Source organism: Agelaius tricolor, unplaced genomic scaffold (genome assembly GCF_023055355.1).
Source record: "Agelaius tricolor isolate 1412-34295 unplaced genomic scaffold, bAgeTri1.0.p SCAF_13, whole genome shotgun sequence".
Classification (NCBI taxonomy): Eukaryota; Metazoa; Chordata; class Aves; order Passeriformes; family Icteridae; genus Agelaius; species Agelaius tricolor.
In genome coordinates this window covers 6,724,554-6,738,024 of record NW_027269273.1, presented here as the reverse complement: position 1 = coordinate 6,738,024, position 13,471 = coordinate 6,724,554, and the positions used below count along the sequence as shown (strand labels likewise).

General features: G+C 40.2%; 1 long non-coding RNA gene across 1 annotated transcript; it reads left to right on the top strand.

Moving 5' to 3' along the window:
* Nucleotides 1-1,015: 1,015 nt before the first annotated feature.
* LOC139595300 (uncharacterized) lies at nt 1,016-11,491 on the top strand. The gene is made up of 4 exons (XR_011680995.1): nt 1,016-1,181; nt 7,559-7,695; nt 8,968-9,067; nt 11,221-11,491. It is a non-coding gene; the product is annotated as an uncharacterized lncRNA (long non-coding RNA).
* The last annotated feature ends 1,980 nt before the right edge of the window (nt 11,492-13,471 follow it).

Below are 13,471 nucleotides of genomic sequence, written 5' to 3'. Positions count from 1 at the left end.
TGGTTCATCTCTTTCTCAGACTGGACGTGTTCAGCACCCCATGCTCTTGTTCCAGGTCTCTTCTGCATTTCCTGGGATTTTCTTCTCCAGTGTGGCACTGCTGAGTCTTGCTCATTTTGTGCCCCACAGGGACTCCCCAGAGCCTACACCCTGACTGGTGATTCCTCAGGTGAAGTCAGGAGCCTGCTGCCTGCCCACAGAGCTTTAGAATTCTGATTTCTTGCTGCCTCTTTGCTCAAACCTGTCGTGCAAGGAATTAATCCAAGTATGGATTAGTGCTGGATCCTGCAGAGCTCTGCCACAGTCCTCTCCACTTTGGTATGGATCTGTTGATAGTGAACCCCTGTCTGCAGGATTTTTGTGCAGGTTTCCCTTTTTAAAGAGATTTTGGTTCTGTGTGTGCTCTTTTCATTCTCCTGGCCTTCCATTCCTCTCCTGGGAGCTCTCTAGGAACACTGGCTTAGTCCTGCCAGCCTGGCAAGTGTGTAGGAAAAAGTTTCTCAATCTAGGGATGCTGTAACCCATCTTTCCCTCACAGAGCCTCTAAGCTTATCCTCATCTTCCTGGTTTTTGTTGTGTCCAGCTACCTCTACTGCCTCACAATTTCAACAAAATAATAATACAACATTTTTAAAAGGTTTAAAACACTCAAAATTATGGAGAGAGGTGATCCTGTGGCAATTCCATACAGTGGCCAGAGATTCCATTTCAGATATTTCAGCATGTCAGGCTAGCTGGAGCAAGCCATGGAGAGCTGTTCCTGCCATTGCTGCTGTTTTCCATTCTCCTCTTGCCTACCTGTTCATGCAGGGAGATACTGGGGAAGCAGTCCCTGCTGCATCCTTCTGCATCACTGCCTGAACAGCTCTTACCTGGTGGCTGCACACTGAAATGAAATTTAGTAGAATATGCTCAGAGGAAGAGACACGTGAAATATGAAATATTCCCAAGGACCCTTGAAAGGTCTACAGTGAAGTGGGGCAAAAATCCCCAAGAAATTCAATGGATCATGCCTCTCCCTCTAGTTGGTATTTCTCACACTGTGTTGCTTTTTTCCTTTTTTTTTTTTTTCCCAGAAATGAATTAAGAGCTTGAACATTGAATTTGTGGATGTGAAAAACCAGAAAAAGATGCAAATGCTGTTAGGCTGGAGGAGCTCTGCATCAAAGTGAAAAGCTACGGTATGAAAACCATGGATTTTACAAATGTATTGCTTCAGTGCAAATGGATTATATTTTAAATATAAAATAATGCTCTGACTTTTAGCAGCCCTAGAAATTGCACCATATTTTAATATTACAGAAATTCCTTGTTTTCTGATGCATATTTTAGTGAAGTATTTTAGAGCATTTAGTGAACAGAAACACTCCTTGAAATTTGTCTCTCTTGTCTTAACTCTTCATTTTTTTCAGTGACTTATTCCTGTCATTGATTTTACACCAGTGCTACTTCCACAGGGATTAAACATAATTGTGCTTAAACTAATTTAAATATGACTTGTACTGAGCATGAAGATATTTAAGCACAATGGGAAAATATCACAAAAATTAATAATTTTTATTAGTTTAATATTTGTTGCTCTGTAAGAAAGCTGAAGCTTCTGATCTAGATCTCTGTTTCTGAAACAAAGAACTAAGGCACAGGTCTTGGAAGCTGATATATGCACCCATGCCAAGTTCAAAAAGGAAGTGAACATCCAGATTTATTTCCTACACTTAATTTTGTTAGCAAATGAGATGTAGACCTTATAGGAGTGAAATCCAGAGCTGGATTCTTCGTAGAGACATTTAAATGGCATCAAAATACAGATGGATTTTGATTTTTGGCAATTAAATTATTAGGTAACTTTAATTCTATTAAAAACCCCATCAACAGTAGGAAAAAATCCATGTGTGGGTGAATAATGATTGTAAATTACATGGATTTTTTCAAGTTGGATGTTTGTAGAGCAGTGTAAGTTCTGCCAGAACTTAAGTAAGAGTAACAACCTGGGATTCCTGCATCTCACCTTCTGGCCAGTGTTACATCTGAAATACAGGAAATAATTCAGTAAAATTTCAGCTGAAATATGTGAAAAAAAAAATTACAAATAGCTGCAGAGTGTTCTGGGCTGCCTGTGACCTCATGGCTGGGATTTCCCTTTGGATCTGATATCCTGGATAGGTTTCCTTCTGAAACTGCTTAGTGCCAGATCTTAATTGAATTTACAGAGTGGGAGTTGTGAGCCCTCAGAACCTCAGTTGGAGTCACCAGCTGGAGAGTTGGGATGAATGATCCCATTCCAGAACAATTTGTAGAGCAATGGAAGTTCTGCCAGAACTTAAATAAGAATAACAGCCTGTGATCCCTACATCTCACCTTCTGGTGGAATAATTTTCTGAAATACAGAAATTTTCTGAAATACAGAAAAAAAATCAGTAAAATTTTCACAACACCTTCTCTCAGGGTGTGACCTTTAAGGCCACTCCCTGGAGCACCTGGGTTCCCTCCTGGAGGCTCTGGATGAGCAGGGGAAGGTTGGGAATTCACCAAGTCCTTCCCTGATGGTCCCTCTGGAGCTCCTCATCTGCAGAGGGAGATCTGAGCTTGTGTTTGCTCCATGCCCTTCAGCTGACACCCTGCTGCCTCTGGACACAAAGAGGGACAAATTAAATGAGTAATAAACCCAGGTAATAATAAATAGAAGAAGTGGGGTGTAAAGGACAGGGTAGAATATTATTCAAAGTAGGTACCTCAACCTGTTTCCCAGAGTAACTGCGCAAATAAACTGTTATTCATTGTGAAGGTTAAGCTCTAATAATACCTTTAAAACACTCAAGTAAAGTTCAAATGCAATCTACTATTTATGATAAAGCGTTCCCGGTGTTGGAGGCAACTCTTTCCCAAATTGATTATATTCCCTTTTGAGCAGAAGTAGGTTTCAAGCATCTAATTCAGGAGGAGTCATCCATCTTCCTTTCTGTTAGTCAGATAGCTCGATATTCCAGTTCCTCCACAAAGTCTGACTTGCCAATGGAACGGATATTTCTTTTTCTTCAGCAAAACAGGCTCTTTTGAGTCCTTCCAAGCCTGCTTAGCATTTGTGTTCTTTTTGACAGGCATTCATTTTTGGAACAAACTTGTACGTGCAGCAGAAAGAGAAAAGAAAATTGCCAAAAAGGGGCATTTTAAAGAGTTTTAAGGAATACTAAATAATTTCTTTTTAAGAGTCACAGATATTTTACAGTCAGACTACAGCTAAAAAGCAGTTACTGTAACCTGGGAACATACAGTGTTAGTTTGTATAATTTTAATTTGTTTGTGAGTTGTTTTCTTTTTCAGTGATAAACAGATACAAATCCCAGTCATGAATCTTGTTGGGAACACATCCAGCTATTTTTGTTATAATTGCTAAGAAATGCTTTTATCTGGAGTTATAAGAAGTATTACTCTTTTTACATGACTCTGGGATAATGACACTTCATGCTCCAGAGCAAATCCAAGGAAAAAGTGAACAGGAGTTAACCAAGGAATTTCAAACCACAAAATTATTTGTCTTTATGACTGAATCTATCCCTGATGTCAGTCCTAACCCTGGCAGGACTTGGGGTTTGCCATGAAGTTGTCAAAGGTTCATTGTTTTCACTCCAAACCCAATGGCCAAACAAGAAATGCTGTTTTCAGATTCCCAAGTGATGTAGCTTTATTTTTCACAGCTAAAATTGAACATTTAAATTCTTTGGCATTTAAATTCTTTGCTGTCAGTGGGTATGAACAAAACACATTCTGGCTGAAAAACAAAACATGTAGCCTTTCTTTAAATGAACAATCTCCTTTATTGGTATATTTTCCTTGGTAGAATTTGCCAAAAGATAAATGAACTTGTCAACATCAAGTTGCTCCTATTTGTTCCAGGATGCCCCGAGTTGTGCTGTGATCAGTCTTTCCCCAGAGAAGCTGAAGAGGTGACCTTTTAATTTTTGTTCAAGCACAGAATACTGAAGGAAAGTCCCAGCATTCTGTACTCACCCTGAATCTCCTGCTCCCAAGGCTTGAAGCATGGCTTGGTGACACAACCCAGCCAAGTGTGGCATCCAAGTAATGATGTTGTAATTAAGGCAGGGGTGGATCTTCCACTTTGGATTGACAATACCATTCTTCCAAAAATCTCCCTTCAGCTGCAAATATCTCATGGTGTTCTGCCATTTCTAAGCATGAGTAAAGAGAGAATTTCTGGCCCATCACGAATTTGCAATTGCATTTGATTGCAACCTCAATCATCATCCAAGCCCTACTGGGGAGGACACTAAAAAACCTGAGATAAACAGAAACTGAGACAGAATTCAGCCTGGAGGAGAGAGGGGTGTGTGGAGACCTCACAGCACCTCCCAGGATCTGAAGGGGTACAGGGAAGCTGGAGAAGGATTGTTCATTAGGAAATGGAGTGGCAGGACAAGGGGAATGGCTTCCCACTGTCAGATGGGATTTTGGGAAGGAATTTTTCCCTGGGAGGGTGCCCAGAGCAGCTGTGGCTGCCCCTGGATCCCTGGCAGTGCCCAAGGCCAGGTTGGACATCAGGACTTGGAGCAGCCTGGGACAGTGGAAGGTGCCCCTGCCCATGGCAGGGGTGGCACTGGGTGGCTTTAAGGCCATTCCAATCTACATCATTCCGTGATCCTAAAATTCAGCACAGATTTAATTTCTGGCTGAGCAACCTTGCATCATAATATTATGAATGACTGTAATGGGCAATCAGGGATTTCTTTTCATGTATTTCTGTGCTTTTCTGAGAAGAAAAGTGTTCAAAAGGAATGAATGGCTGGAATAATTTAAATAGGATGTAGTGCAGTAGTACACAATTCAAGGGTGCTCGTTTAGGGAATAAAAACAATTTCAGGTGGAATCATGAGTGTTGGAGGAGGAGGAGCAGAATTCAAATGAAGGAGTTGTAATGCATGATGACTGTGAATCACTCATGATATCCAAACCTAAAAAATGTAGATGAATCTCAGGAGCTTTGTCAAACAGGACCGAAGATGTGAGGATGTGTGGTCAGACCTCATCAGCTTAACTGGTGATGTGATTGTAGGGTGAGAAAAGAGCCTTTTAAACAGAAAGATGGTGAAAATACCCAATTTTTCCAACTGATGTTGACTCCATTAAGGCTGGATGTCCTAGGAAACCTTGTGACCATTTCTCTACCTTGGGGCTCTGGGATCCCAGAGAGCCTTCTGAGGGATATTTTAAAGGACTCCAACACTTAGGAGTTCCTATCTTGCAAAACTTTCTTCCTAACCTTGGTTTTACAAATATCAGCTTAAAAAATCAGACCTAATAAGTGTTGGTCTTTCTTGCTACACTTACTAAGAGCAGATGTGCCTTTTCAGTTGTACCACCTCCATTTGCTTGTGGCTGACAAATACCAGCACTCCACAACTTAAAAAAAAATAATTAGAAGAACATGAAGTCCTTGTATCTGGCAGTGAAATAATTATGTGCAGCATGTTCAAAAAGATCTTTTTTTTTTCCTAGCCAAGACTTGTTGCTTGATGATGGAAAGTGCTTCATGGTGCTTGAACCAGCAGAATTATCCCACCCTGCACCCCTGCAGTCAGAAAGATAAAACAAACCTAGAATTAGGATGTCACCAACAGAATTGTCTCATTTGCTTTAGCAAACAACTTTTCATCTAATAGAGGAATAATGGTGCTGAAAACAAAATGGACTCTAAAGCTGCAGCCGGTTTAAGTGTTGCACTGAGCACAGGGATCCACTCAGTGAACCCATGGAGAAGTTTTGGATTTTCAGAAGCAAAAAATTAGACTTCTTGCTTGATGCAAGCAAATACAGGAGGGCTTTGGGTACCCCAGAAGGTCAAGCTGACCTTGTTTGCTGATTAAAAAGTAGAGATTAAAGATGAGGTAGTTTTAGTGTATTGGAACATGTAATGTTAATGATATGGCAGCATAATTTGTGATCATAAGATATCCATGGTGATACAGAATGGAAAGTAGATCATAATAGCCTGTGAGACTGAGAAATGGCTGCAAACTGAATATGCAAAGGATATAGAACAAATGGTGAAAAGCACATTGGGGAAGTTTTTATTTGCAGCTTGTGATAATTTGGGAGATTGTGGCACTTTGGGGGTTTTGTGGTGGTTTTGCTGCTGTTGTTAGGGACAAAGAACTCTGCTCTTTGATTTCTTTCTCTGTTTGTATAACCTAAAAATGTAATAACTATGGAATGATTGATTAGAGCAAATGGGATGAATGAATGGGAAGGTCTATATCTAATTTCACATATACTGGAACATAGGTCATTAAATGAAATTTCTCCTGACTTTTTCTATCTGAGGCCTTTGGAGGATGTGATCTCTATTTAAAGGTAATTAAACTCAAACTTTTTTTTTTTTTTTCCTGGTGGGTTTTAATCCCAGTGACTTTTTGTATTTACAAAATTCATCTGGAAGGATCTGTTTAGAAAATATCCAAGACCTTCCCAGAACTGACCACAAACCCTAATTTTATTTAAGCTGAGCTAACAAAATTTTAAATTGAATTTCAGATGTCAATATCACTAATATGTTAGTGGAATTTTCCTAATAAGCCCTGGAATGAGTATGACAATCCTGTTAAATTTGAATTAACTTTTGAAGGGATTTTGTGAAGTTAATGGGAGAGTTGACATTTCACTTCAAATAGAAGGTGCTGTAGGTTCTTGGATTTATCCCTTCTTTCATTTTAGGAACAGAGCAGATATGTTTCCATTGATGTCTGCTGAGCAAAACTGGTCTATAGAAGCTGGTGATGTTGCCTGGTTGAATGAGCCTTTAAAAAAGAAATTCCAGACTAACATTCCTCTACCCTTTTTTGGAAAACTCTTCACGAGGCTACAAGATCCATAGGATGGTACTAATTATGTCAGAACATAATTATGTTCTTTTGAGATGTTTTTCTCTCTAGATTTACATTTCACCTCTAAGCAAACACAGAAGACTGTTACATATAATGCATGGTCATTTAAGCAGAAAATTGTCTTAGAATGGTTAATTATTTAATTATTGCATTTACCATATCCTTGAGGAAACACTGCTGAGGAGAAAAATCAGTGAAGCAAGCAGGAGCTTTTTTATTGAACTCCATTCCTACTGCTGACTGTTTTGCTTGAATTTAGAAATGAAAATGCAGATGGAAATGCTAGATGAAAACACATTCAAATGAAGACAAGATTCACATGTTAGAAGTTGATACTTGGTTAGCTTGGTAACACAGGTAAATAAATAAAACTTAGATGCATTTAGAACTGTAGGAAGACACATCTCAAGGAAAGATCTGCTGCTCTGTACAGCAAGCCAAAATCAAAGAGAGATATTTGACTTTATTGACCTGTTCCTCCTGTGGAAGGGAACTCCAGAACCTCCCTTACAACCTCTTCCAGGAATTCATGGGTCTGATATTATGTGATTTATTTCCCTTCCAGTGGAGCTAATGCCCTGATCCCTGACAGCCAGCAGAACCAGCTCTGGGGTTTGACACCCTGGGCACTCCCTGCCATCTCCTTGTCTCCCTTCTTCCAGGTAAAACCCTCTGCAAGCCCTCCAGGTGTGTGCAAAGGACACCTTGGTGTCTGAGCAACAGGGAAGCCAATGGCAGTGCTACAGTGGTGACTTTGGAGGAAAGCAGGAACAGCCATGCAAGCCAGACCTCAGAGAAGGTAGAAAATCAGATTTGGTGGGCCCAGGCTGTGTGCTCCAGCATAGAAAGGCTACTGAGGTTGCTGAGAAGGGAGGGGGCCTGGATTAAAGACCCCATGATGCAAAGATAGAGTCAGTTGAGGGGAGATTGCCCAGCAAACTCCTTCCACTGCTGTTCAGTGAGTTGTCTCTGCTTTTGAAGGATCACCATTGTCTTAGTTTGTAGCCTAATGAAACCTGGAACTGAGTTAACAAGGCTGTAGTGGTACTTTGGGCATCTTACTTGAAGGATGATTTTAATTCATTTCAAAGCTTTTTCCAGTTCAGAGTTGTGTTGTAGCTGGTGTGCCTGGATTGCCATCACAGCATCTTCTGGGGCTCTCCTCCTGAAGGAGGAAGGCTGGGTAAAAACTGAGTGCTAAACCTGGTCTTCTGCTCAGTTGGTAGTAAATCAGTGTCCTGTGTACAGTTTACTGGAAAGGAACAAGTACCCAAAGCCTCTACTTTAAAAACTGCTCTGGAACATGGACAGAGCTAATCTTACAAAGCATTGCACACATGTAATATTTAGTTGAGGGGAAAAGACCTTCAAAAGGTATGACAGTATTTTTCCCTGTCCCTGTCAAGGTTGGCTGCCTGGTGCTCTTTCCTTGCATAGAGAGGCCCTGCCCCAACTGCAAATGTCCCAAAGAGTGTCACAGACACATTTTATGAAAAATCCTTTCCTTGGGATTTTTTCTCCTGAGAAGCTGAGGCCTCAGGGACAAAGTGTAAACAATGATTCTCTGCTGCTGTGGAATGCAACAGGTGCATCTGGGATTGGTCTCATGAGGTTGTTTCTAATTAATGGCCAATCACAGACCAGCTGTTTGGACTGTGTGGTCAGTCACAAGATTTTATTATCATTCCATTCTTTCCTTTCCTTGCTAGTGTTCTGATGAAATCCTTCCTTCTATTCTTTTAGTATAGTTTCAATGTAATATACATCATAAAATAATAAATCAGCCTTCTGAAACATGGAGTCAGATCCTCATCTCTTCCCTCTTCCTGGGACCCCTGTGAACACCACCACACAAACAGGACTGAAGTTACCCTGGAGCTGCAGTGGCTCTCACCAGCTAAGCCTGGAGCACTGCTTTTCCCCCACCACAACAGGCTCTGCTTGCCCTTGGGATTTCTGTGCACTATCATAGAATAGTTTGGGTTGGAAAGGACCTCAAAGATCAGGCAGTTCCACCCCTGACAGGAGTGGTTTCATTGGCACCACCTCACAGGAGTGGTCTGGTTTGCAGGTCATTGAGAGGGGTCACTCAGCTGCCCACCTTGAGACCAGCAGTCCCTCTGAGAGTCATCCTGCACAGCAAACACCTGGAGCAGCCACAGCCTGGTCCTGTGAGTACCACTCATATCACTGCTGGCTGAAATGAAAATGCTTTTTGGGGAAAACACACAGAGATCAGCTCATGCTCAGGGGAACCTAAGGGATGACTAATGAGGAAATGCATGAAGTGATACACAAAGCACCAAGTTCTGGGTTTTTTTTGCTGATAAAAAAAGGCAAAAGGTTCTTAAAATATATCTCTGGGATGTGGTTACTGCAGTTTCTTCAAATGCAGCCTGCCCTTTCTCCAGGGGCTCCTGTGGTGGCATTTGCTGAGACTGAGGCATCACTGGCCCCATAGCTGTCTCCTGGGGCCATGGACAGCCAAAAATGGATTGTGTTCTGGTGCTATTGGTGCACTTTCTGAGATGAACAGCAGAGTGTTTTCATTTCTCCTCTTGGCCTAGGGAGGAGCAGAGCAGCACTCACAGGTCTGGTCCTGTGCAGGACTCACAGAGTGACCAGGTGCTTCAGTGTTTCAACCTCCTCCTGATTACATCTCCTCTGTATCTCAGACTTGAAATGCTTCCCAGAGCTGTGGGATAAATACAGGACTTGTAAAAATGTCTTTTAAGATAAAGGTGTGTAGGGGGATACAGTATGGGTAAATGAACAAATGAATAACAAATGGTGACCCTGATGTGATATGGGAGGAGAAAAAAAAAAAAAAAAAAAGGGACCAAATGCTAAACTGTATAACCCCATGGATTCTAAACTATATGGCCCCATGGATTTGGGGAAATATATCAATTGCAGCTATTAATGTTTGTTAAATATGAGTATAAAAGATTTTGAAGATAATTACTTTGTAAACTGAGAAAAGCTGCAAAACTGAACTAACATTTAGAAATATATATTTGTACTATGATATGGTCTGAACACTTGTATAACTCTTAGTTCTGAATGAAATATATGAATGTGTCATAATATTTGAATATGTACTTGTATAAATGCTGCAACTCTGTAATTAAAAGAAAAAGGGGGAATTGTAGGGGGATCCAGTATGGTTAAATGAAGGTGATATAGAGTGTAATCTTACCCCCTAAAGAGTTGCAGCTGAGCTAATTAGTAAAGCTTAGGAGCAGGCCTGATGTTAACAGGCCACACCTGTAGCCAATCAGAAGAGTGCTATAAAAGAGTGGATTGGTGGGAGCTGGGGTCAGTTGGCTGCTGCAAGGATGAGGACAAGTCAGTGCCTGGAGGAGCTGCCTATGAGAAGCATCAAGGAGGTACAAAGCTCTGGCAATATGGAACCTTTGCAATATAATGATAACAGAACTCTTGCAATATAGATGACAACAAGGTGTTCTTTGGGCTGCCTGTGCCTGGGGGCAGTGGGGGACTGGGGGCTTCCATCAGACTCCTCTGTGGTGTGGGGACATCCCAGTGGGGCAGGGGGGAGGTGTGGGGAGGAAAGAACTAAAGAGTGGGGCAGCTGTGGGGTGCCCATCGCCCCCATTCCCCACCCCTGCATTGTTGGGATGGGAGAGGAGTCTGGGGCAGGTCAAGTGATTTGCCTCTCATCTTTGATCTCTGTATCTATTAGAAATAAACCAATTTTCACCCAGCCAGGTCAGTTTTGCCCATGATAGTGCTTGGTAAGAGGTCAGTAAATGTTGTCCATGCTTTTAACTTGACTCACAATTTAATTTTGTCCCTATCTGCTGCTGAACCAAAAGCAGCCTTACAGGTTGTAAAGGGAATACCAAAACTACCCACAGCACTGCAGGGCAGGATGGATGGCATGAAGGCATTTTATCAATGCTTTCAAAGCCCAGTGCCTGCTGGAAATGGCTCAGTAGCTAATGCTGAGAAATGACCATAAATTTCAGTGGTAAGAGTTGGATGAAAATGCTTAAATGTGGATTTTCATCTTGGTTGTGCACACAGAAACCTGAGATGGTCATGGAGAATCCTGTCCTGTGATAAATTAATTCAGAGAGAGAAGATTTGTGAAATAAACCCCAACAGTGCCATGTTGCTGTGCTGGGTACCCTACAGGTTGGGAATCAAGAGATGTGACAGATTATGGGCTGGGCTAATTGAGACAAGATCTCAAGTGTTCTCAGTCTAAAACTGGGGACAGCCAGCATGGCTTGGGAATTCAATCTGAAAGCAAACATGGATGACAATCAATTAGTGACTAATAAAATTATTTCTTCAGTTACAGTGGGAGGGGAGGATGGAGCCAAGGCAGATGCACCACCAGAGGAAGAGAGGAAAAAAAACCAACTCATCTGCCAAATACAGGCAAGCCATCCCACAAAATGCATAGAAATGAGGGTGATTTTCCTGTGCTTGATCAAAGGTAAAAAACACGTGTTAAAAAAGCCTGATGTAATTTAGAAATCTTTTTGATGTGAATTTGAAGCTGTGGTTTGATAGCTTTTCCTCCACTCCCAGGACACAGATGGCTATTCCATAGTAAATGGGGTGCAATTAGTGACTATCCATAGCTGAAGATAGCAGGGAGCAGGAATCTGAGGCTTCTTGGATCTTAACTGCATCTGGAACAATGTTCTCCTGTTTATTTTATTTTATATTATTTTATTCCTGTGGGTTTTTTTGGTTTTTTTTTTTTTTCCTGATACCCAACTCCCCACAAAGGAAGCAGGTCTTGCACTTCTTGTTGTGTTTTTTTAATGTATGTTATTTTAATCCTGTTTTATGTTATGTTATTTTATATATATTTTATATATATTTTAAAATGTAGTTTTATATATATATTTAATGTTATTTTATTCCTAGTTTTTGAAATTGCTGATACCCAACTCCCCCCGCAAAGGAAGCAGCTCTTGCACTTGCTGTTTTTTTTTTTATTTTATGTTATTTTTTCCTGATTTGTTATGCTATTTTATATATATTATATATATTTATATAAAAATATAAAATATATGTGTATATATTTATAAATTTTTATATTTTTATCTATCTTTTTAATATATGTTTTTGTATTATATTTTATATACATATAATGTTATTTTATTCCTGTCTTTTTTAATTGCTGATACCCAACTCCCCACAAAGGAAGCAGGTCTTGCACTCACTGTTGTGTTTTTTTTTATTTTATTCCTGGTTTATTTTATGTTACGTTATTATATATATATATTATATTTATATGTATAATATATTATATATAAATAGAAAAATATAAAAATATATTATATATTTTTATATATTTTATATATATATATACACACACACATATATATATTTAATGTTTTTTATTCCTGGGTTTTTAATTGCTGATACCCAACTCCCCACAAAGGGAGCAGGTCTTGCACTCACTGTTGTGGTTTTTTATTTTATATTATTTTATTCCTGTTTTTCTTAATTGCTGATACCCTCCTGCCCACAAAGGAAACAGGTCTTGCACTTGCTGTTGTGTTTCTCTCACATCTCTTTGGCAATGACCCTGTGGGCTTTTCCCTTGCCCTGTAGCCTGGGGAATGTTCTGTTTCCTAGGCCTATCTGGAAATTTCATCTGAAAAGCTTTTGTTATGTCAGGGCCTTGGGACCTGCTGATGCCTGTGAGCTTTTCTGCTCTCCCAAAGGAGATGTGGAAAACATTTTTCTCCCCATTGTAGGGATGTTTGAGGCCCGTTCTGCAGACCTTTCTGCACTGAATGTCTGCTACATGGTTTTAATGGCTCTTACAACCATTTGCAGTCATAACCATTCAGTTTATCATCAGCTGGGCTAATACTCACCATGATTTAATCTATATAAATCAAGTAAATATCGATTTATTAAATTTTCAGGGTTGTTCCTTGTATGGAAAAGCCATTATGCAGTTAATATGTTCTAAGACTGGCAATTTGGCTTTATAAATTGCAGATTGTTTTTTGCCTCTGCCCAGAGCCGTGTGAGACTCTACCACCCATCCCTGTATGGTTTTTTTTGCATCCCTCACCAGCATGATTTGTGGTTTGGGGCCCAGAGGCGCTCCTGGTTTGTCTGATAGCCACATTTCCAATGTTGTGGGGCTGATTCACAGCCTTGCACAATGCAGGACACAGTGGTTTGTGCTGACTGACTCTCAGATAGCTGCCCTAACATATTTAGTTTGGACTTATCCATCTACCAGTCTGCTGGATATAGCATCTGCTCCCTTGGATTTAGTTATTCTTTGGCTGATTTATAACACAGGCCTGTAATAAATTATCTCAGCACAGTTGGAGTGCCCTGAACTACAGATTAAGAGCTGGAATGAGTGGGGAAGGCAGGGACTTAATAAACCAGATTTATGGAATCAAAACTTTTTTTCTTTTGGTTTTGATACTATAACAGAAACTAACAAAAAGTTATCTTAAGTGGTAACTTTAACATATTTCAGCAAAGTCTTTACTGACTCTGCTGATCTCTCTATAATTAATCTAATCTGTATTTTTAATAATTCTGCAAGTCCAGCAACT